Source organism: Lepidochelys olivacea (genome assembly GCF_965140295.1).
Source record: "Lepidochelys olivacea isolate rLepOli2 genome assembly, chromosome: 2".
NCBI classification, from domain to species: Eukaryota; Metazoa; Chordata; order Testudines; family Cheloniidae; genus Lepidochelys; species Lepidochelys olivacea.
Window position 1 is genome coordinate 60,335,811 of NC_140412.1, and position 23,454 is coordinate 60,359,264.

Consider the following 23,454-nt stretch of genomic DNA (forward strand, 5'->3'; position numbering starts at 1 on the left):
CTTCTATATTCTCCTTCCATGGACCCTCAAGGGCACCCACTCTAAGCTCTCAGCTCCTCAGCCCCAGAGTTTTTCCAGGCTGCACAGTTCCCTGCCTACACTGTGAAAATCCCAACATGACTGACTGCCTAAACAGGCCAACATCTGCCCTTCATTCTCTCCAAAAGCTATGAACAGCTGTAACTCCCAACAGTTATGTTACCATACAGCCTTCTATAAGCAAGCATATTTATTTAATGTGAAAGCACTACAGAGAAAACATAAAAAACAATAAAAGAACATATACACAAGCTGATAAGCTTATCAGAGATCACCCTTCCCCCCCTCCAGCAAGGGCTCTGGTTGGTGTCAGTCCTTCAAACCCCGCCATGGGTTTTGTGGTTAGAAGTTCATGATAGCCTTAGATCACAACCAATGCAACCATGAGTAGTTCAGTTTTTCCTTTATACAGCTTTGGCCTTTGATCTCAGCCTGATGTAACAGGTGATCAGACGACAGAGGTACCCTCCTCAGGGCATAGCTTAAAAGCCTAGGTTATTGCTTAACTGGCGGTGAAGAATTTGCATTCACATCCTCCTGGAGATTCCCTAGGCAAATCATTTGATCCTGTTTATCCCAAAAGTCATTCTTGTCTGACGTTGTTCAATACAGTCCTTAGATCAACCAGGCCCACAGTAATACATAACCTTTACATTTAATACTATGGATTCTAAAGATACTTAAACTGAATTCAGTAAGTTTTTTTTTCAAAGATATTGCAGGAAATTGCCATATCTGTCAAACAGAGTGCTCTCAAATTTAGAGTAAAGGCTTCAAAACAACCTTAGGAGGTGCTCAGCACCTCACAGGACTAGGCCTCTAACTTCTGGTTTTTATACTGTTTTTTGGGATGGATGGACAGAGTGCTGTGTGTGCTTAGTTGAAGTTGCTTATTACTAGGTTTTAAACGTTTATGCAGCAGCCTTAGAACCTGAATGGCAAGGATACTTAATAAGAACCATGGCAGAGAGATTGGTATATGTAAGTAAGGTATGCAAATGTAGCCATACACAAAGATTCAGTTACATTTGAGGCCACCTAGCAGAATAGGAGCCAAGATCAGCCCTTATATGTATAATGTACCACTCACAAAAGTTTTGATGCAATCAGTTTTTATTTCACACATATGCATGCACCTACATCCTTTCTTACACAGTGTTTTATTTTAGAGATGGGTGGATTGGCATAATTTCTGAGCTATTCCCCATCTCATCCCATCCTCAAGAATCTATCAAAAAGGCACAAGACCTAAAGAAATATATGATGTACTAAAATAAGCTGTCAGGTTTCGGAGTAGCAGCCGTGTTAGTCTGTATTCGCAAAAAGAAAAGGAGTACTTGTGGCACCTTAGAGATTAACAAATTTGTTAGTCTCTAAAAGTGCCACAAGTACTCCTTTTCTTAAAACAAGCTGTGTCATACACAGAAAATAATCTGCTTAGATTTGTCAGTGATTAGATTTCCTTTTTCAATACACAAGATACTTGATTCATTATTGCAATAAAGTGAGCCTGGACTGTATATTTATACATTATTTTCTTTCCTCAATACAATTATATATCAGTTCTGTCAAGCCTCATATTTATCTCCTACTTAAGCAAGAAAAAACAAGCTATTATGGCTCTCTAATGCATTCTGCAGTGGGAGGGGGATGATTATGTTGATGTTCAAGAACACTGCCATAAATCAGAAACTTAATTATTTATGCAGATGGGGGATGCGTAATACCTTATAAAGAATGGCATCCAGGCAAAATGTAACTACTACTCTGAAAATATTATCTTATTAAACCCTCTTCCCTGTGCCATTACAAGCAGTGACAAGTTCTGCTATGTCACTGCAAGGGGAGGTCAGCCCCAAATTTTGTCCTGAGCCTTCTGGTTTCCTTTCCCCTAGGACCAAACTTCCACTCCAATCTCAGCTTCTTCTCCTTCCTCTCCCCAGTCAGCTGTTCTACAAAGAGCTGTGTTGGCTCCTAGATTGTTGGTGAAGAGCTAGAGGGGGAAGCTCAACTAGGACCCGCAGTTCACAGGTACTCTCCCTTTATATCTGCCATGCAAGAGGGAAAATCAGAGGGAGTTCCAATCTTCTGCCTTTCACAGCCTGTGTATGAAGACAATAAAGTAGTAAGAGTGCAGACTGGGAGAGAAGGGAAGGGAAAAGGAGAAATAAAACTCGGAGAGAATTTGACAAGGAGTGAAGACAGAGTAGGAGCGAAAGAGGCCAATAAGACAAGTGGAAAAGAGGCAAGAAAGTTTGTGTGTAGAGAGAGCCTTTCACTGGTTTAATTTTGAGTGGGAGAAGGAAGAAAAAGGAAAAGTTGAGAATCTGTGCAGTCAATTTATGCTTACTGGAGTAAGCATAAATTTATCTTCTCCTGTGCTGAATAAATTTTGGCTGCAGCGTAGGTGTCGCGTTGCCAACTTTGGTTGGCTGAATTCCTGGAGGTTTTACCACATGACATTATCTTTAATTAAAGATTACTTTTTAATTCCTGGAGACTCCAGGACAGTCCTGGAGGGTTGGCAACCATATTCAGTGAAACTCCCCTATACTCTTGTGAAGCTGAGATGGCTTAACATGTGCAAACACAAACGTCTATAAAACAGTGACTGGATAAGCCACATGTATGCATGTATATACAGTCCAGTGAAACAGATGTGGGAAAAGAGTTTCTGGGTTCTCCTTTGAATTGGTGTTGTGTTTTCCCTAGTGCAGTAAGGATTAAAAAACTTGAACTAGAATCAGTAGTCACTCTATTTATGCATAAACTGAGAGAGAGAGAGAGAGAGACTTTGCTCCATTCTCTCCTCCTTTTGTTAGCCAGCAAATTTCTCTCTACCTACCAAAGTGCATTAATTGTCCACTCTTCTTGTTCCTTAACTCATTCCAAAATTTGGGGGTCTACTTTAGCATGGGGAAGTGCATCTACAGAGTAGACCTGGCAAACTGGACTTTCTGTTGTCTGACTTATATGCTAAGGTTTGGGCCTTGGCCACATTGCTGGAGTTTTATACCTTAGGCAACAGTTATATTTTGCAAAATTTTATTTCAAAAACTTTTGATGTTTTGTATTATTCTGTCTTCAAGTACTCACATATCCCTCATTGACACAGAAGCCAACATATGTTTTCCCATTCCTTTCTACAGTTTCACAGAATCATAGATGTTATAGAAAAGATCTACTAGACCATTCTATTTTATCTGGTTGCCAACACAGTAACTGCTGTCTCCTAAACTTTTCATATTGTTTTGTTCACCTTGATTTTGAAAGCTATAAGGTTTCTAGCACTGTGTTTGGGAAATCCTCCCCACTTTTCCTACTGTGATCCCATGTTTCAGCTACTTGATAGTTTCTGTGGCACGTGCGAGTCTGAGAATCTAAAAAATAAATAAATACATCTATGCTAGTTTCTAGGCCTCTGCTAGCTTCTGTGGCATCTTCATAGGAGGCTGCTGATGTTTCTCTCCAGCCCAGGAAGGACTGACACCACACCCAGAGGCTGGAACATCCTGTTACACAAGCACTAAGGAGCATGACACATCCATGTATAGGGAGTCTGGCATTGAGTGGATGAGCAAATCTGGTTCATGAAAGGACAGGAGGCAGGAAATGTGAGCTAGCTCATGACATCAGGGCTCAAAAGCCCGTTGGGCATTGTGATACACAGATAAAAAACTGCTGCTCTTTAGCCAGTTGCTAAAATGTAAACTATTGTGCTCCTAGAGACTTTGATGAGAACACAGCCTTCCTTCTGAATACACCTCACTGCTAGGACATGCAGGGAGAACCAAATTCTGCTCATTAATGATTGACATTCTCCGATGGAAGGTTTATAGAAGGCTGCAGAGCCTCCATCTGAGGATCTGAACACATTTTACAAACATGAATGATTATGCCCCACAACAGCATCATGTGGCTACTAAACCTTAGTGCTGTTAAGTGACCTGCCTAAGTTCACACAACAGGCCTGACACATCTAGGAAAACAATACATTATTGTGCAATTATGCTGAACTCCAATCCTAAACTTTAGCCATTTAACCAGACTTCCTTTCTTAGGACAGGAATACAAGAGAAGATTTCAGATGTAAGATTAGGACAGCTCTGCTGTTATTCTGTTCTAAATGGAGTTGTAAGTAAAGTTCAGCTTGTCATTCCCAAACATTTTCAAGCAAGAAATGAATTAAAAGAAAAACTGGAGGTATTTGAGAGAGAAAGAGAGAGAGAGAGAGAGAGAGCTTTCCAATTCATTTTATGATCAATAAGAAGTCTATTGCTTAGGTAGAGCCAGCTTCAAAGTTACTTGCTATTTAGCTACAGGCATAAAAATTCTTTTGGGGGGTCTGAGTTAAATGAAGCTATAGATTTGAGGTTAGGTGTTAATAATTCTCTCTGCCTCATGTTCAAAGGCACAGAGCCTCTCAGGCAGATGCTGCTGTTTGCCAGCTTCGTTGAATGAATGCTAAAAACATCCTGATCTATTCTTAAACAGAGAAACAACTTGTCATTACTTGCACTGTCAATGTCTGAAAACATGCGACCTTTGCCACTGGTGAACAGCACCTAATAGCCCAAAGGTACGTTAAATTAGTTTAAGACAGAGCTAGCCTGACACCAACATTAATTTAGGTCTTGCGGATTTGGTAGAATCATGATTTTTTTTTTTTTGGTAGCTCAGAGCAGGTCAAACATCCCATTTTACAGAAGCAACTTTGAGGTCACACATCTAAGGGAAATACTCATTATTTAAATTAACATTGGCAAGATACATATAGGTATATATAAGAAATTCTAACTCATTCACATAATTACATTTTAGCCTACTTTCCTCTTATAGTTTTGGCTGCACAAGTTATTCTACTTCACTAAACTGTTGTGTAGCTTTGATGGCACCTGTAAATCCCACATTACAGAACTGGCTGTATTTCTAGGATGGTGAAGTGATTCCTGAGGTAATTTATACAAATCAATAATATGACTTTCTAAACTTATTTCTTTCTTGATATTTATAACATGTAAATGCAGCAAAAAGAAATGCAGCAAAAAGAAAACATCAACTGTTTTATTGCCTCCAAAACATACTACTGTATACACAAATCAAAGTAAAAAGAAAAGGAGGACTTGTGGCACCTTAGAGACTAACAAATTTATTTGCGCATAAGCTTTCGTGAGCTACAGCTCACTTCATCGGATGCATTCAGTGGAAAATACAGTGGGGATATAGTTTTAAACCCCGGCAATATACTCATCAAGAAAAATACTTAAAACACTTAAAATGTTGCACTACTGTGAAAAGTGGGCATTTCAAATGGCTCCTTCTTACTCAGATCTGCTCCCTGGAAACATTAAGAATCAGAACTACTTACTTTAATAGCAAAAATAAGGTTTTAATACTGTTTACTCTTGTTAGCCCTGTAATGCTAATACAGCTAGAAGAGAACAAGTTGCATTTTAGTCCATCTTGTGTATCAACTAAACTGTTCGACGTTCCAGTCTGATACACCTAAACAAAGCCACCGAAGGCAAGGGGGTTGCACAGATATCTCTGTGGGCATAAAGTAAAGATAATGGAGTTGCATAAGGGAAACTGAGTGCCTAATTTAGCTTGCAGTACCTTTAATACAGAAGGTATGCAAGATAGAAGCTCGTTTGACTCTCAGAGCCTTGGCAAAGTTTGTAATGCCTCCATTTAGAGCAGTGGTTCTTAAATTGGGGTGCACGCCCCCACTGGCTTTCTGGGGGTGTGAGACATGCCAGATTTTTTTTAGAAGGTATGTCATAAATATAAAGGGAAGGGTAAACACTTTTAAATCCCTACTGGCCAGAGGAAAAACCCTTTCACCTGTAAAGGGTTAAGAAGCTAGGATAACCTCGCTGGCACCTGACCAAAATGACCAATGAGGAGACAAGATACTTTCAAAGCTGGTGGGGGGAGAAACAAAGGTTCTCTCTGTCTGTGTGATGCTTTTGCCGAGAACAGAAAAGGAATGGAGTCTTAGAACTTAGTAAGTAATCTAGCTAGATATGCATTAGATTCTGTTTTGTTTAAATGGCTGATAAAATAAGCTGTGCTGAATGGAATGTAGATTCCTGTTTTTGTGTCTTTTTGTAACTTAAGGTTTTGCCTAGAGGGATTCTCTATGTTTTGAATCTGATTACCCTGTAAGGTATTTACCATCCTGATTTTACAGAGGTGATTCTTTTACTTTTTGTCTTCAATTAAAATTCTTCTTTTAAGAACCGGATTGCTTTTTTCATTGTTCTTAAGATCCAAGGGTTTGGGTCTGTGTTCACCTATGCAAATTGGTGAGGATTTTTATCAAACCTTCCCCAGGAAAGGGGGTGTAGGGCTTGGGGGGATTTTGTGGGGGAAAGACATTTCCAAGCATATATTTGTTAGACGCTTGGTGGTGGCAGCAATAAAGTCCAAGGGCAAAAGGTAAAATAGTTTGTACCTTGGGGAAGTTTTAACCTAAGCTGGTAAAAATAAGCTTAGGGGGTTTTCATGGAGGTCCCCACATCTGTACCCTAGAGTTCAGAGTGGGGAAGGAACCTTGACAAGGTAAATCATCGAAAACACAAATTAAACACAGGCACATAAGTACAACTACTTTGTTTCCTCAAACCTATGTATTTATTAACATTATACATTTTTTAATGATTACTGTAACATACAAACAAAAATATATCTAGGTTTAAAGAACTGACCTACTTCAATGATTTTTGATAAGGGGTGTGAGAACATATTTGGAAGAACCACAGGGGTGCAGGCTGCAGTAAAGGTTAAGAACCACTGATTTAGAGGATACATCTGTGTACTTGTAAACTGAGCATATTTGACATGGAATTTGATGAGACACAACAAAAAGGGAACCCCAAACAGTGACTTTTTCAGAGTAGATCCGTATTTTAATAATAATAATAATAATAATAATTAAAAAACCACTAAAAAGAGTAACAGAACAGCTCAGTAAGCCTGGAGTTCTTTCTGGGGTGAAAAAGATTGTCTCCTCCCTCTCATCTTCTCCTTTCCTTGTGCCCCACCCAACTCTTGGACCCTCTTTATCCCTTCCCTCTCCCACTGGGAATTCACTTCTTCCCATTCCGAGATATATTCCCTGCACGCCTCCTCAAGCCAACAGCTAGCTCTCTGCTGCTCTCCCATTCCAACAGTCTGCCAAGTCTTTAGCTCTGAATGGGTTGAGATACAACCTGTATACTGGGAAAGAGGTTTGCCTCCAGGTGTTAGGCAGGTCATTTCTGGACTCTCTCATTGCAAGAGCTAGACCATCTCTCTTCCTCCCTCCCACACCACCTCCTAGCAGCCATGGAAAGCCTGAATACTTGCCAGTTCTTAAAGCGTCAAACACTTATCTTGTTTCCTACAGATTAAAAATTTGTGCAAATGATCAAGCCAAGTACATTGAGTTTAAGGGCCTTCTGCCAACATCAATTCAGTGCAGGTCAGAAAAACATAATCCCTCAAGAATATCAGGTATAGTCTCAACGTAAGGTTCTATAAACACCCACCTTCCTTGCTTTGACATGGTTCATGGTCACTAATTGTAATGTTAACAAGTCAATCCAAAATGTGGCCCAAATATAATATCTGCTTTCTAATAGTTTTCCCCCAGTCATGTCCCTTTTTTGGTTCTATGCACATTAGCAATAGTTATTTGCAGTTCTGCATTTTCACTAACAGGTAGTGCTCAGAGTTTCTTCCTGTGTTTCTGTTTAGTTCAGGAAACACATTATGGGGAGGGTCTATTTAAATAGAAGATACTATTGGGGTTGCCAGGTGTCTGGTTTTCGACTGGAGCACCTGGTTGAAAAGGGACCCTGGTGGCTCCAGTCAGCACCGCTGACCAGGCCGTTAAAAGTCCAGTTGGTGACTCAGAGGGACTGATAGGCTCCCTGCCCGGCTCCGCACAGCTCCCGGGAAGGGACTGGCATGTCCCTCTGGCTCCTAGGCAGAGGGACAGCCAGGGAGGCTTGGCACGCTGCCCCCACCCACAGGGACCGCCCCAAGTGCCAGCTCCACAGCTCCCATTGGCTGGGAACCACGGCCAATAGGAGCTGTGGGGGTGGTGCCTGTGGGTTGTGACGGAGCACCAAGTCCCCCTGGCTGCCCCTCTGCCTACGAGCCAGAGGGACATGTCACTGTCTCCTGGGAGCTGCCTGAGGTCAGCACCTCTGGGAGTCCGCACCCCAAATCCCCTCCTGCACCCCAACCCCCTTGGCCCATGCCAGGAGCCCCCTCCTGCACCCTGAACTCCTCATTTCTGTCTTCACCCTGAAGCCCGCACCCCCAGCCCAGAGCTTTCACCCCCTTATGCACCCCAACCCTCTGCCCCAGCCCTGAGCCTCCTCCCACACTCCAAACCCCTTGACCCCAGCCTCACCCCAGAGCCCGCACCCCCAGCCCTTCCTGTACCCCCCTGCCCCAGCCTGGTGAAAATGAGCAAGTGAATGAGGGTGGAGGAGAGCGAGTGACAGAGGGAGGGGGGATGGAGTGAGTGGAGCCTCGGCGAAAGGACAGGGGCGGGGCCTCAGGGTTCGGTTTTCTGCAATTAGAAAGTTGGCAACCTAGGTACTGTTAATATTAACAAAATGTTTGTGAAAGAATCTGAAGAAGCATGTGAAGGATGCTTTCATTCCAGTAACAACTGAAGTGTCATCACATCTTTATTTGCTTTCAATTAGCTGCACAGATGAACCTACTCATGGTTCTGGCTGTTTATAAATATAGAGCTAATGGTGATCAAGTCTTGCTTTGTTAACAAACAGTTACATTTTGTTGCTGTAATAATCTTACTTTACAATTGTACAACCTCTTTCATCCCAAAGAGTACTGTGCAAGCTACAGGCCTGGTGAATTGAGGTGCTAAGCATGCCTTTTCTGGGAGTTAGGAGTGCTCTGTAACTTGAAAGATCAGGCCCTATATATAAACAGTACCACAGCCATCCCAAGGATTGATGGAGGCAGTCTGATATCTATCCAAGGTTTTTATATAATCCCCATTATCATAGGATCTGAGGTACTTCCTAATGGTTAGTATATTCATCCACACAATACCCTTGTGAGGTAGCAGAATACTATTACTCCTACGCACAGAGAGGCTAAGTGCCCAAGGAAACACAGGAAGCCTGTGGTGGAGAAGGGAATTGAACCCTGCTCTCTCAAGTCATATGCTTGTGCCCTAACCACTGAGCCATCATTCCTCTCAGTAGTATACCACAGAGTACAAACCGAGGGGCACAGGGGTGGGTCACTAACTTGATTAATTGGTATTACAGATCATCTGTCTTCATACACACATTTCAACAATGGACAAATCTGCAAATCTAGCTGGAAATCCTATCCTCTTAACCTTCAAATGAAAAAGTAAGAGCAGAATGTGGTAGATTTTTCCCCAGAAGGAATGTTTTCCTGACTTTCAACATTTTTTCAGGTGAGGGACTGTACTTTAAACTGAATACAAAGGGATTGTATATCTGACACCCAAAACTCAGATCACCCAAACTGTCTAATATCTCATCTTGATGTAGAAAACAGTCCATTTCCCTCTTAGGGAACAAAAGACTAACAACCTGGTGTGACAAGGAGCAAAACAATGTTGTTCCAGATGCTGAATTCTAAGGGAGCTACACTTATGACAACATTTCTTTATCCACTCTTTTCAGCCCCAATTCAGTAGAACATTTAATTATTGAAGTCGATATGATATGGGCACATACTTAAAGTAGGACATGTCCTTCAGGGCTTTCCCATATGCGAATGGATTTAAGTGATTTACTGAACCAGGATGATACACCACTTTCCCCACCCACCAAACAACATCCCCCAAGCAGACATGTTAGTATTGGTTGAGCTAACCTTACGCACCTATTTATAATGCAAACATTACTTACCATAACAGGGTAAAAAGAATAGGAGGACTTGTGGCACCTTAGAGACTAAACAATTTATTGGAGCATAAGCTTTCGGGAGCTACAGCTCAATTCATCGGATGCATCCAATGAAGTGAGCTATAGTTCACGAAAGCTTATGCTCCAATAAATTTGTTAGTCTCTAAGGTGCCACAAGTACTCCTTTTCTTTTTGCGGACACAGACTAACACGGCTGCTACTCTGAAACATAACAGGACAAACTACCTCCTGAACACCCCCTTGTGACCAGAGGCCATTCTGCAGCACCCTGCTTCTGTTCCCCCCCCCTCTTTAGGGCCCCTTAAGAACCACACACCCTCAGTCCAAAGGTAATTTAAACACTCCCCTTCTAGGGTCCAATTTATTTAGTCCTCTGGGTACACACTCACCCTCCACACCCCAACCTCAGTTCAGTTTCTCTCACTCCCTTAGAGAGCTCCCAGCCCTCCTTCCCAGATCTGGGTCCCAATTCTATCACCACTCCAAGGCTCTACCTGGCTGGAGCTCACTCTTCTGACTCTAAAAAAAGAAAAGGAGTACTAGTGGCATCTTAGAGACTAACCAATTTATTTGAGTATAAGCTTTCATGAGCTCTGAGTTCCAAACTCTCCTGGTATTAAGGCATGAGGAAGACTCCCAGCCCTCCTACCTGGGGCAACTCCCCTAATCCCCACAGACTTCACCACACCTTCACTTTTCCCTCCTGAAGCTTCCTGCTGTTCTTATAAGGCTCATGTGTTCTCCATTACATAACCTTTATTTCCCCAACCTGGGGAGGTGAGTTAAACTTGTCAGAGGTGAACTGCAGTCCATCTCGCCTAAGGAACCAGCAACCCTCTGACACATTTTGAACTTTACTGGGTCTGAACAATTATGTGTGTAGGCTGCAGTTTTTGTTTTGTTTTGTTTTGGGCTTGACTGTTTTTTTCATTCAGGTTTTAATACAGAAACTGGGAAAGGTATTTCATTTTCAGGATTTTTTCCCCATGCCCTGAATGTATCATTCTAATCCTAATGATGTTATAGGGTTCCTTCCTTATAAGATATTTTGAATCCCCCCCCCCCCCAAAAGACACTTTTGGATCAAGTTACTGGCGGTAGAAACATGTGACTGGAAAAAAAAACTGCATTCTTCTTACACGCTGATTCAAATGGAAATATGGAAGAGGCTGTAGGCAATCCTCTTGCAAAATCCATTTCTTCAAGCATTCTCTAAAACCTATTTTAAAAGTGTTTATATCTGACCACACCTATTTTTAATTGTGATGCCACTTCATAGCAGCAATTCCCTACCAAGGCACAATAATGCAGCTGATACTAGCTGGGCAGGGGGTGACTTAGCTAATATGGTAGCTACAACTTAAATACAGGAAAAGATTCATAAATAGTTCCAAGAGACTCACATTTAGAATCCTCTATCTTGAAAGCATGACTTAACTATCATTAGAGCTAAATGTCAAGCACCAGATTTTCAAAAAAGTCTGAGTATAACAAGCCATGCAAAAATGTGTACATTTGGATGCATAAATTACATGCACAGTTACAGTGAGTTTACATGCACATCCAACTAGTCATTTGCAGGAGCAATTATTACTGCATACATAATTTCTGTGCACTAACGCAAACATATTTCTGAAAAATATGGCTCAAGTGTTAATTGACTCAAGTGTTAACTGCTTATAGTAGTTAACTGATGTTGGTTGTTAAAACATCAATGGGTAATGTCTCAGAAAATCTAACTTGGAGATGAAAGTATTATTAATAAATTATATACATTAGAGACATAATGTTTAGGATTCAGGTAAAAAAAAAACTGTCTCTTCCCTGTTGTTGGAACATTCCACTTGTTTCAACTGTAGCTTAAATGATAACGCTTCATTTTATAATAAACTTTCTGAAGACATTCCTGATGTCCTGCATGGATATGGATTATATTTATGCATACCTCATACTGAGCATATGAGATAGTTTCTTTGTAGGAGTTACCATGACCTTAAATCTGTGGGAAAACAAGCACTTTCTTGAAATGTTTCTCACCACTAATAAACTTTAGTTAATGATGGGTGAATCTTAAAAGATTCAGGTCAGATAAGCACTGTAAAGTTCAGATATTTATCCAAAAACTCTCTAAAATGTAAACTTTTTGGATATGCAGAAATGGGCTAGAAGCCATCCAATAAGACACATTCCTAATATTTATGGTATTTTTTTGCTTCTGGTCGGGTTGGAATCCTCATGAAAACTATCATTCATGTTATGTTGTAACTTCTTCTTCTGGGCAGAACTAAGAAGCGTAGAAGTTCACCAAAAAAAAGTTAATCAAGAGTTTTCAGATTTCAAAAAGAACTTGGTTTAAGTTTGTTTCAAGTTTTGAGAAGATTTGAGACAGCCTGTTCTTTGATCCAAACTGGTCATCCATCTTTTATTAGACATTGACCCAAAAAGCAGAACCTGAAATTTTGGATTCATATCATGCCTATCTCTACTAATTATTTATTGATTGATTGATAAGGTTTCGCCTGCCTTTTCTTTCGGGTAATATGAAGTGCTTTCATCACTGTGATCCACAATGAATAGTTTTTGTTATTTCCCAGATAATGAGTGAAAGCAATTTAGGTAAATCTATACAGACGAGAATGGTCAAACCCCTTCTTGAATAAGAACAGTTCTATTTTAAGAAAGGACAAGAAACCTTTAGAAAAGGACAGATGCCATGTTTGTCATTTGGCAAGTGACAGAGAAGTGGCTAGAGTACAAACAGGATGGCTTCTAGGCTTTTGTAGACCTTGAAAAGGCATCCAGTAAAGTGGACAGAAGTATGCTCACACCAGTGCTGAGAAAACATGGAGAGGATTTAATAACTATGGTGAATGAACTACGTAGATCACCTAAAACAGTGATCTGAACATATTTTGCAGTGACAAGCTCTGAATTGGAAGTTGGCCTGCATCCAGGGTCATCCCTCAGTCTATTGCTGTTTATCATATTGATGGACTACGTCAGCAGGAAGAACCCAATGGGAAAAGGTGAGCAGCTGTTATATGCAGCTGGCATAGCTATAAGGGCGTCCCCAAAAGAAGACCTGAAGGAAATAGTAAACCAGTGGTGTGACAAACTAAGCAGGCATGGGATGAAAATGAACATGACTAATATTGAGGTCATGTGGGTTGGTAGAGGTGTGACAGGGAAACTGCATACAAAGATTAACGGAGTATGACTAAACCAGACTGACCAGTTCAAGTACCTTGGTGGCTGGGTTATGAGAGATGGCAAACTTGAAAGTGAGATACAGCCCAAACTGGGGCATGTTAGAAGAGTGTGGAGTAACATCTCAGGAGTTGTGTATGACAAGCATATCCCACTGAGACTGAAAGGCCAGGCCAAAGAGACAGCAGGTTCAACGCCTACAGGTGTTTAAAGTGAGATGTCTTAGCGCAATAAAGACAGTTACGAGAAGGGAGAGATTGTGAAATGAGAGCATTATGACAGAAGTCAAAATTAGCAATGTGGCTGATGAAATGCAGGAAGTGCAATTTTGCTGGTTTGAACACAGAGGATGAAGGAATAGGACCTAGGGAAAGTAGCATGACAGAAAAGGGCGGTTGGAAACAGACCTTGAGGAAATCCGAGGAAGTGATGGATGGATTGCATCAAAGAAAATGGTAAGCAGATCAACCTTAGTGCTGCTTCGGACAGATGAAGATGGCATATGTTTGCATGAAGACCCAACCCCAGGTGATGCGGGGGAGGAGGAGAAGCAGGAGAAGACGTAGTATATGGGGAAAACCATATAAATAAAACAAACACACACACACACAACTATTGTCAAAAACTAAAGCCTTTCCAGTTGTTGTGAAGCAGCCCTTATGATGTTCTATTATGGAAGCCATCTCTCTGTTTAAAAATAATGATGTATTCATAGGAAAATGATGATGATGAAGAAATACTTTTCACTCTAATGGTAACTAAGGACAATGTCAAACAGCATCTACCAAAGCTACATATTTTATCAGCGGGTCTGAATAACTTGCATCCAAGAGTTTTAAAAGAACTGATCAAGAAGCTCTCTGAACTGCCAATGTTGATTTTCAATAAGTCTTGGTACACTAAGGAAGTTTCAGAGGATGGGAAGAAAGCTAATGTTGTGCTTATATTTAAAGAGGACAAACTGATCCCTATGAAAATAATGGAATGGCTGATACGGGACTTGATTAATAAAAGAATTAAAGGAGGATAATGAAATTAATGACATTCAGCATGGAAGACAGATCTTGTCATCTTAACATGATTTTTGTTTTTATGAGATTACAGATTTTGTTGTTAAAGGCAATAGTGTTGATGTAATAATTTCTGGAAAGCGTTTGACACGGTGACACATGCCATTTTGATTAAGAAACCAGAATGATGCAAAATCAACATGTCACACATTAAATGAATTAAAAACTGGCAAAATGATAGGTCTCAAAACAAACAGTAAACAAGGAATCATTGAATGGGTGTGTTTCTAGTGGGGCTCCACAGGGACTAGTTTCTTTGCCCTGTGCTATTTAACATTTTTATCAGTAACCTGAATGAAAACAAAAATCATTACTGATAAAGTTTGTAGATGACAGAAAGATTAGGGGAGTAGTAAATAATGAAGAGGACAGGTCACTGATACAAGGCAATCTAGATCATTTGGTACGCTGGGTGTAAGCAAACAACATGTGTTTCAATGTGGTCAACTGTAAAGTCATACATTTAGGAATAAAGAATGTTGGTCATACTTATGGGATGGGGAACACTATCCTGAGGAGCAGAGACTCTGAAAAGGACTAGTAGATCATAGTGGGTAATCAGCTGAACTCGACCTCCCAGTGTGATGCTGTGGCCAAAAGGGCTATTTTGATCCTTGGATGCAGAAACAAAGGGACCTTGAGTAGGAGTACAGAGGTTATATTTCCGCTATTTGTCACTGGTGTGACCCATACTGGAATACTTTGTCCAAAATTCCAGAAGGATATTGAAAAATTGGAGAAGGTTAAGAGATGAGCCACAAGAGCGATTAAAGGATTGGGAAACTTGCCTTGTAGGGATAGACTCAAGGGGTATGTCTACACAGCCCATGGCAACAAGCCTCCCAGCTCAATGTGTTGAATTTAACAAAGAAAGATTAAGGGTGACTTGATCAGAGTATCAGAGTAACAGCCGTGTTAGTCTGTATTCGCAAAAAGAAAAGGAGTACTTGTGGCACCTTAGAGACTAACCAATTTATTTGAGCATGAGCTTTCGTGAGCTACAGCTCACTTCATCAGATGCAAATGCATCACAAATGCATCCGATGAAGTGAGCTGTAGCTCATGAAAGCTCATGCTCAAATAAATTGGTTAGTCTCTAAGGTGCCACAAGTACTCCTTTTCTTTTTGATCAGAGTATATAAGTTCCGACATGGGGAAAAGAACTTTGATAACAGATGGGTCTTCAGTTTAGAAGACAATTGTCTAAAATGATCCAATGGCTGGAAGGTAAAGCTAGACAAAGTTAGACTAGAAATAAGGTGCAACATTTTAACTGTGAGGGTAGTTAGCCATTGGAATAATTTAGCCAAAGTTTTGGTGGGCTCTCCATCACTGGAAATTTTAAAGTCAAGACTGACTGGTTTTCTAAGAGATATGATCTAGTGCAAACAGGAATCAATTCAGGGACAGACTAGATTATCAATGTAATCCCTTCTGGCCTCATTATATATGAATCTATAGATATATATTTTAAGCACTGCTATTGAAAAATAAAAATTAAAGAAAAAAAACAATAAAACTTGTCCCATCAATTTTAATGGAGCAGCCAACAAGTCACTCCATTATGTAAGACATCGCTATTGTGGGAGTGGGGGTAATCAACCAAGTGCATGATCTGATAGGCTGAATAGTCCTATGTTCTTTATAAGTATCATGAAATGCTGTCTGAGGAACCAGCAATCAAATTTACCAAAAAAATACATGGTTAGTTAACATTAAAATATAAATGGGTTCCAAACCAGATTTCCATCCAAAACCCCCTGAACTTTGGGAGGTTCAAGAAACAGATCTGAAAGTTGAGCTTGAACTTATTGCTGTAATAAACAGTGGCGAGATAGAAGAACTAAAGATAAGGTTAGTGAATAAATGCACTCACTAGCTTTATCCCTCTGCAAATATTGGACTTAAATACAATTGAGGTCACATGTAAAGTACATTTGATTCTCCTAACTGCCTTTCATTACTAATGATATCTCAATTTTAGACATACATTTATTTCTAATAAATTTATTTCTCATAAACTTACTATTTTCTCACATATATTTGCAGATTATTTCACCAGAAGTAATAATTCATGTAAATGAGGTGACAGGAAATGTTATTGATGCTGAAGAAATGAATCTCAGAACATGTCAAGCTTGTTGCATTATATCTCGTGATTCCCATTGTATGACAGTCCCAAAATGTGTTCTGTATTTTGACTTTGGCAGGTTGAGAAGTAAGATTTGATAGTCTCTCTCTAGTTCTTTAATGCACATTTTCCCACATCACAAAACCACCAGGCAATTTGCTGTACTAGGCAGAATCTGCCTCACAGTTATCCAGGACTTGAAATAGACAATACTGTAAATCTTGTCTGAGTTGCATTGGCAGAGCTATAGGAAACAGCTCACATAGCACTTGCCTGCACTATGGCCAGCTGCATTCAGTGATATTAGCTTCTTGCTTTCATGATCACTGACTTCATGTAAACTAGAAAAAACAAACCATTACTTTTGTTTGGTATACATCTTTTCTTTCAGAAAAAAATTCCCTTTTATCTTGCCATGACTATCCTTGGCCTTCAAAAAATGAAATATGTCTTTTTCATAAGGACTAGAGAGGCATACATTTTGTTCACGTTATTTTTGAACAAAAGAAATAATTTTATGATGCCTTGAAAATAATGTTAATAGTAGCAAAATATGGATTGCTCAGCTATCTTGTATAATCATTTACTGATTCACTATAGCATTAAGGGTCCTTGACTTAATCTTTAAACCTTTAAAGTTTGACAGGATAGAACCTACAGATGATTTACTACAGTTTAATTATTGACCTAACTTAATACCTAGGCTATACTGCAAATGCTTGTGCCATGGATGGTTTAATTAATTACTGGTCAAGTATTTAATTTCTGTACCTTTGAAGATTTTCTGCTGCTAATATGACTTGGTTAATTTTCATAGCATTGATAGAAGTCTGTATGTCTTGTCCAGTTATTACATTCAAGACCTGAAAAGAGGGAAAAATGAGATGTATTGCAAACTGCTGTGTATCATACATTTTAATTATCTCACAAGCCCTGTTCATTCTGAACTTAAACTATCTTTTGCAGAACCAGGTTCAGTCATGCTCAATTACCCTGATGTACCAGCCTAAAGTAGTAAGTTTCCATTGTTAAAATAATCAAAACAATAGAATTTACAATAATGTTGAATGTTTCCTGACTTCCTGATGGTGCTATCTTCATTTCTGATGAATTACATATAAATGCATAACTACATTTCCTTTGTCTCGAGCCACATCATCAGATTGGACTTCCAGTTGAGAAAAGTCATTAAGGCAGATCTCAATGAGAATCACGAGAGCTATTCATCGGTAGATATCGGTAGATATTCATCTGTGGCACGTATTTGTAAATATTATTTTGATAATTCAGTTTTCAATAGACAGTAGAATTTTGCTAATGTACATACTTTAGGATTCATAAGTGATAGCATTTGCTAGCTATTTCTTAGCAAAAATTTACCATAATAGCAATGAACTGTTGTGAGGTCTCAGGCAGTATTACTGAGACAATTATGTTTACTCACTCTGCGACAATGAGTATTAGTACACAGTAAATTATAAATAATTATATAATCTTTAGTTGTAAAAATAAAAGTCCTATGGAAAATCACATGGAAATTCCCACAAAAATTACAGAATTATATCCCTACTATTTTAGGTTTTTTGGACCATCCTTTATAGTTTAATAGAAAGTTCTAACCTTCTTGTATAATTCTAAAGTATGGTTCCAAATATCTATATACAAAGATATACATTTATATGACTCTAATAGCCTACAGAATGAATATCTATGGAATCCTCTTAAATTTCAATACCTAACTTAAATTCTTTCTGAATCTCTAGGACCTTTCCATAGGTTAATCTTTGGGGTTTTTTTTAATAGTTGTCAGTTCATTTACTTGATAATTTGCAAAATTTCATAATTTGCAGTCTGTCTAGCTCTCATTAGTGCTAACTAGTCCAAATTGTTTTTAGGCATCTCAGATACAGCTACCAATTGCAGTTTTTCTTTAACTGTGTGCTATGTTGAAACTGGACTGATCCTTTACACCAGAGCTAAATTCATCATCTTTCTTCTTCCCGTGGTAAGCAACAATAAATATCTCTCTAAGGTGCCACAAGTCCTCCTTTTCTTTTTAATAAATATCTACTTTCCCTTTGAGGACTACCGAAAGGTCCAGAATATCCTCATTAGGAAAGCTGTGGTTAACTGCATAGATCATAGCACTGTGAATAATACATCCATGTGGGAACATTACTTCATGTGCAGTTACTTACATGAGACCAGAAAACCTAGGAACAAGAAGCCAAACTCCCAACGGAAATTGGGGAGTTTCCAATTTTCAATGCAAAGGGGAAAAAATCTGAGAAAATTTGAAATCAGGTGTCTTGAAGCACGTACAGCTGTAATATAGTGCCATGAAATGAAATGGAGCCTGAGCTTCTCTAATGCAGAACAGTCAGCACAGTGGCACATACAGAGCTTGGCTGATGACTCATCATGTCAGCTAATCAAAAAGGATCATGAATTTTAAAGTGCTGGCTTTTATGTAGCCAAGATTGTGAAGGTCAGGATAAATTTGAATGAGAAGTTGCCAATATTTGGAAACTTAAATTACTTTATAGTTGTTTTGCTAAAAACAAACGCTTGGAAAACTGCATTTTTGAAATCTTACCTTATGAAAGAAAGAAATATGGTCATTTTTTCACTCTTCCACAGCTCAGTCTTTTCTTACTGTAATAAATATTTGAAAAAACAAAAATATTAAAATATTCTAATCAATTAGTTAAAGGTCTTACAAGGAAAAAAAGATAGCATTAGCTAGTCTCTGTATTATTATTATTAGGAATGTATTCCAACATAGTAAGAATGTTGTGCCCAGTGAAGGATTTAACCCTGTACTATAGAAATCAATGGGAGTTTTGCTATTAATTTCAACGAGAAAAGGTTTCAGTCTTAAGTGCAAATGCATTGCCAACGTAGTTTGCTTAATTTACCAACAGGTCTCTGTTTTACACCCCAACTCCTTTCTTGGGAGAGATATGTTGATAGTACTCTGTGTCTGTAGGTGGAAGTGGCTTCCTAAATCTGTTAGTGCAGGTGCAAAACAGAAACACAACAAGATTTCTTTAAATTCTAACCTTAAAGTTTGGGGCTAAGCCCTTTTTCCAGTAAAGAAAAAATAAATTGCATATGCTATTAAGTTTTCAAGTACGTAGTAGCTGTGAAAATCTGCAAAGGCTCCATCTTAAAAGACTAAAGTCCAGAATCTTGAAAGGGTAAGAGATATATATGACAAAAAGTATACAATTATAAAGTAATCAGAGGGAAAGATTTAAAAATGTTCAGATCTATTTCTGGATTATTTTTCTCAGGTGTCCAATATTTTTGTATTTTCTGCCTATAACCTTCTAATTTAAGTAAGAAAATGCTAATGTGATATTTAAGATAATCAGAGCAACATGGTAGATTTGTGATTTCTACTCATTAAACACATTAAAACATTTTGTTCCCCATTAAGGTTATACATAGGTATAGGCAGCCACTGAAGATTTTCTGTCTGCTTTTCCCTGTGAATACCCTTAATACTGTGCTCTCTTGATCTATCACGCTGGGCTAAGATTCCAGGAAATCTGGTCCTCCTTCTGAAAGTCAATCACAGCAGTCATCATTTATGGTGCACAAAATGCCACATTATAACCACGCATAGGTGAACTGGTTGGCTAAAATAAGGACTCACTCAGACCTCTGCCCAAAACTCAAACATAAAAGTGTGGTTACATCGCCTAACCACTTGTTCCTCATTGCTTTTGCATGTTCAATTGACAAAGGAGTTTACAATGACTGTACCTTGCTTTGATATTTTTATAGACCCTTTATTACCAACTCATTTGAAGAAAGATAGCCAAACTATTGAGTTTTCATTCTGTATCATTAAAATGCAAAAGGGACATTTAAAACTAGATGGGACAAAGCAACAATAAATGCACAGAAAGGAGCAATCCTTCACTGATAGGGGAGCTGCCTAGCCAATGTGCTGGGTAATTTTCATCTCTAATTTCTATCTGAGGAGAAATCCTCAAGGGACATAAAGCCAATTTAGCCACCTCATGCCCTAATGCAGGTGGAGGGATGTATGGGTTGGGGCCAGGGCACACTATGCACTCTGTTGACCCTGATCAGTACAATGGTCCCTTGGGAGGCATCACAAAATAAAGCAGTCCTTAGGTTGATCTAGCATCTACCTGCAGCTGGTTCAGTGCCTACCCAAAAACAGAATCAGGGGAGGAAAAAAGGTGTCTTTCAGCTACCTCATCAGAGTTGCACCAAGTTCAATTCCCATTTAATGGACGGAGAAATGAGGCATAGATAGGTTGAACGATTTGCACATGGTCACCCAACGTTAAAGACAGAGCTCTGAAGATAAACTGAATTGTTGGTCTCTAATCCCTGGTCAGTGGAACATGCTATTTCCCACATAGCTTGATTTATCACATTTTATGTAGCGTTACAAGCAATTTTTCCTCAACAAAAACTGTGGTGTAGCGAAAGGTCAGATTGAAACAGGTCAAGGCTGGTGCCATTCTACTGAGTGTGTTACCCAGTCACAATCTGAAGTATGTGCAAAGGATCAGCCAGTATATGCAAAGAGACAGAACGTCACAACATGAGAGAACTGGGAAGGTTGTAGAAGTGTTATTCCCCCAATTTTGAAAAATAAATAAGGGCTGCCTATATTTTGAGAGAGTCACTTGTTGTAGTTACACTCCTAGTGGACAGCCACCTTAAGGGCCGGATTTTTCCTCAGCAACATAAGTGCAAATCCCCTTGAAATCAAGAGGAGTTGCACGAGTACCAGAAAATTGATTTTGGCTTCAAACTTGCTATTAAAGGAGTATTTTTTTCTATTATTGTTGTTGTTACGGGAAACAAATTGGAAGAAGTACATTGGGAAGGAAATTGCTTCACAAAGGCCAGGAATGTAAACGCAAAGAAAATAATGAAAAGTTGGTCATGAAAAAAGAGCAGTTAGAAAAGTGGATAATGCAGAGAGAGGATAGCTAAAAAGCTGCCCTCACACATCTTCCATGTTCACATTTTAAAAAGTTGACTGTACACATATGGCTGCAGGCACATTTCCTTCCCTACTTAGGTTTTCCATGTTTTTCCTGGAGAGGGATTAATTATTTCTTATCTTCTGTCCTGATTACAACTCTATCCCATATGCTGACTAATGCTACACAGATGAATAAAAAAGGCGAAGCCAAAAAGCAGCAACAGCAACACGGGAGTAGTGAAACATTGACATTGCAGACACTTCTGCAAACAGAAAATAAAAACAGTGATCTAGTGTGGAAAAGAGATAGTAAAAGAACCATATACACATGAGAATTTAGGGCCTAGGCTAATGCCCACTGAAGTCAATTAGAATCTTTCCATTGACTTCAGTGGGCATTAGACTGAGCTCTTAGAGAGTTTCCATAAATCTGTTTTCTGCCTCCACATGTACATTATAGTACAGTAACTGCCAACAGAGAACAAAGGGGTTGATCAAGATATAACATTAGAAGAGCTAGTGATTCCACACTGCAGGTGTTTTGTGAAATTTGTTCTCTGATTTCCTTTAGGAGCTGCTACCGCTGCTGGGCTTCACTTTGCTTCTTCAGTTTCTGTTCCCTGCTTCACTCTTTAGTTCTTGTATACAATACAGGAAATCTGGTTACAAACAATGCTCCAGTGCAGACAGGAATTTAAAAAGTATTGCACACAACATATGGGAATGCAGGGCCTAAACAGTATTTGTAGGCTAGCTGGGCCTTAAGCAGCTGTCACATATTCGATTGGGGATGAGTAGGTCTTTAGCAGCTGCTGGCTCCTCTGTTGCTGCTTTAGCGTATAGCCCTTGCTGCACCATATAAACAAACAGTAAGACATGGGATGGTATGTTATGTGCTGGGATATCACCACACCTGGGACAGACTGTGATTCTGAATCCTCTTAATCATTCAAGTAGCAGCAATATCCTACCGTGATCTATAAGGGGTTGTAATGATCTTATCTGATCTCACATAAGAACTATAGTTGAGAAACTTCTTAGAAAAACCCAAGGAGCTCTGGGAGATATTGTTGGTGAGTCATTAGAGGGGCAGTTGTTTCATCTCTGAATCAGTGCTGAATTTATGTGCTCAGCACGATCCCGGAAGTGAAGTCTTTCACATGGGATGAAAATCCAAGACCTGTGTTTTCCTTACAGATTTAACTGGAAGTTATTCCTCATTACTTCCTACAAACAGTTCTGCTGATGGAGCGTGCTGGTGTACAACAGCTTCATATTCCACCCCAGAGTTGTTTCACTGGAGTGAAACAGCTCTTGTGTATACAGTTGTGTAAAGTGCTAGGATATTTTTTTGGGGGGGGGGGTGTTAAAGATTCTATAAATATAACTTCTTATTGCAAATACAACATGATCAATTACATGGAAAGTAGTAAGTTTAGTAGTAAACTTTGCAAATACCAGCAATGGGAGAGGTGAGTCCAACTCCAGTGTTTTTTGCTAGACTACTTTTAGGACTGATCCTGGGAGGTGCTGAGCACCACAAGTTTCAGGGAGTTGCAGGTGCTCAGTTCTTCTAAGCCCTTGTCACCACTAGTCTCTTCCACCTCTAACATTTCTCAATTGGTGCAGCTCCAGTGGTGATAATGTTGGGAGTTCTAGCGTAGACAAGACTTTGATGGCTACTGGCATTGTCACAATGTCATTTAACCCCATTCAGAACCAGTCCAGATGACTAGGTGGAAAAATGTTATCAAATGCCAACATCTTATGGACATTAGTGCTCTCACCATTGCTACTGCTTATGGAGCAGCACTGGTGTAAGTAATAGTGGAAAATTTCACCAAAAAAGACTAGTGCAGGCAAGGCCAATAGATCAGTCCTACAAATCAATCAGAACTTTATTTCTAGTTGTAAAATAATAAAGAGCGACAGTGATTAAAATTGACGTGTTATGCTTCATGGGCTTTCCAGAACTCTCAGAACTCAGAGGAAAAGGATCAGTAGCATATTATCTAGTTGACTCACTTGTCATGCTTGTAAAGATTCCTTATTAGAAAAACTGTAAAAATTAAGTCAGCTCCTTCAACAGTATGTTCA

General features: G+C 39.4%; 1 protein-coding gene across 4 annotated transcripts in view; it reads right to left on the reverse strand.

Moving 5' to 3' along the window:
* Positions 1-23,454, reverse strand: part of SULF1 (sulfatase 1) — a 177,168-nt gene that overhangs the window by 130,143 nt on the left and 23,571 nt on the right. For all 4 annotated transcript variants that reach the window (XM_084618082.1, XM_084618081.1, XM_084618078.1 and 1 more), the window contains 2 exons: positions 18,976-19,034; positions 17,151-17,242 (listed from right to left, as the gene is read on the reverse strand). The gene's annotated coding sequence lies outside the window, so the exon portion shown is untranslated. The remainder of the gene's footprint in view (positions 1-17,150; positions 17,243-18,975; positions 19,035-23,454) is intronic.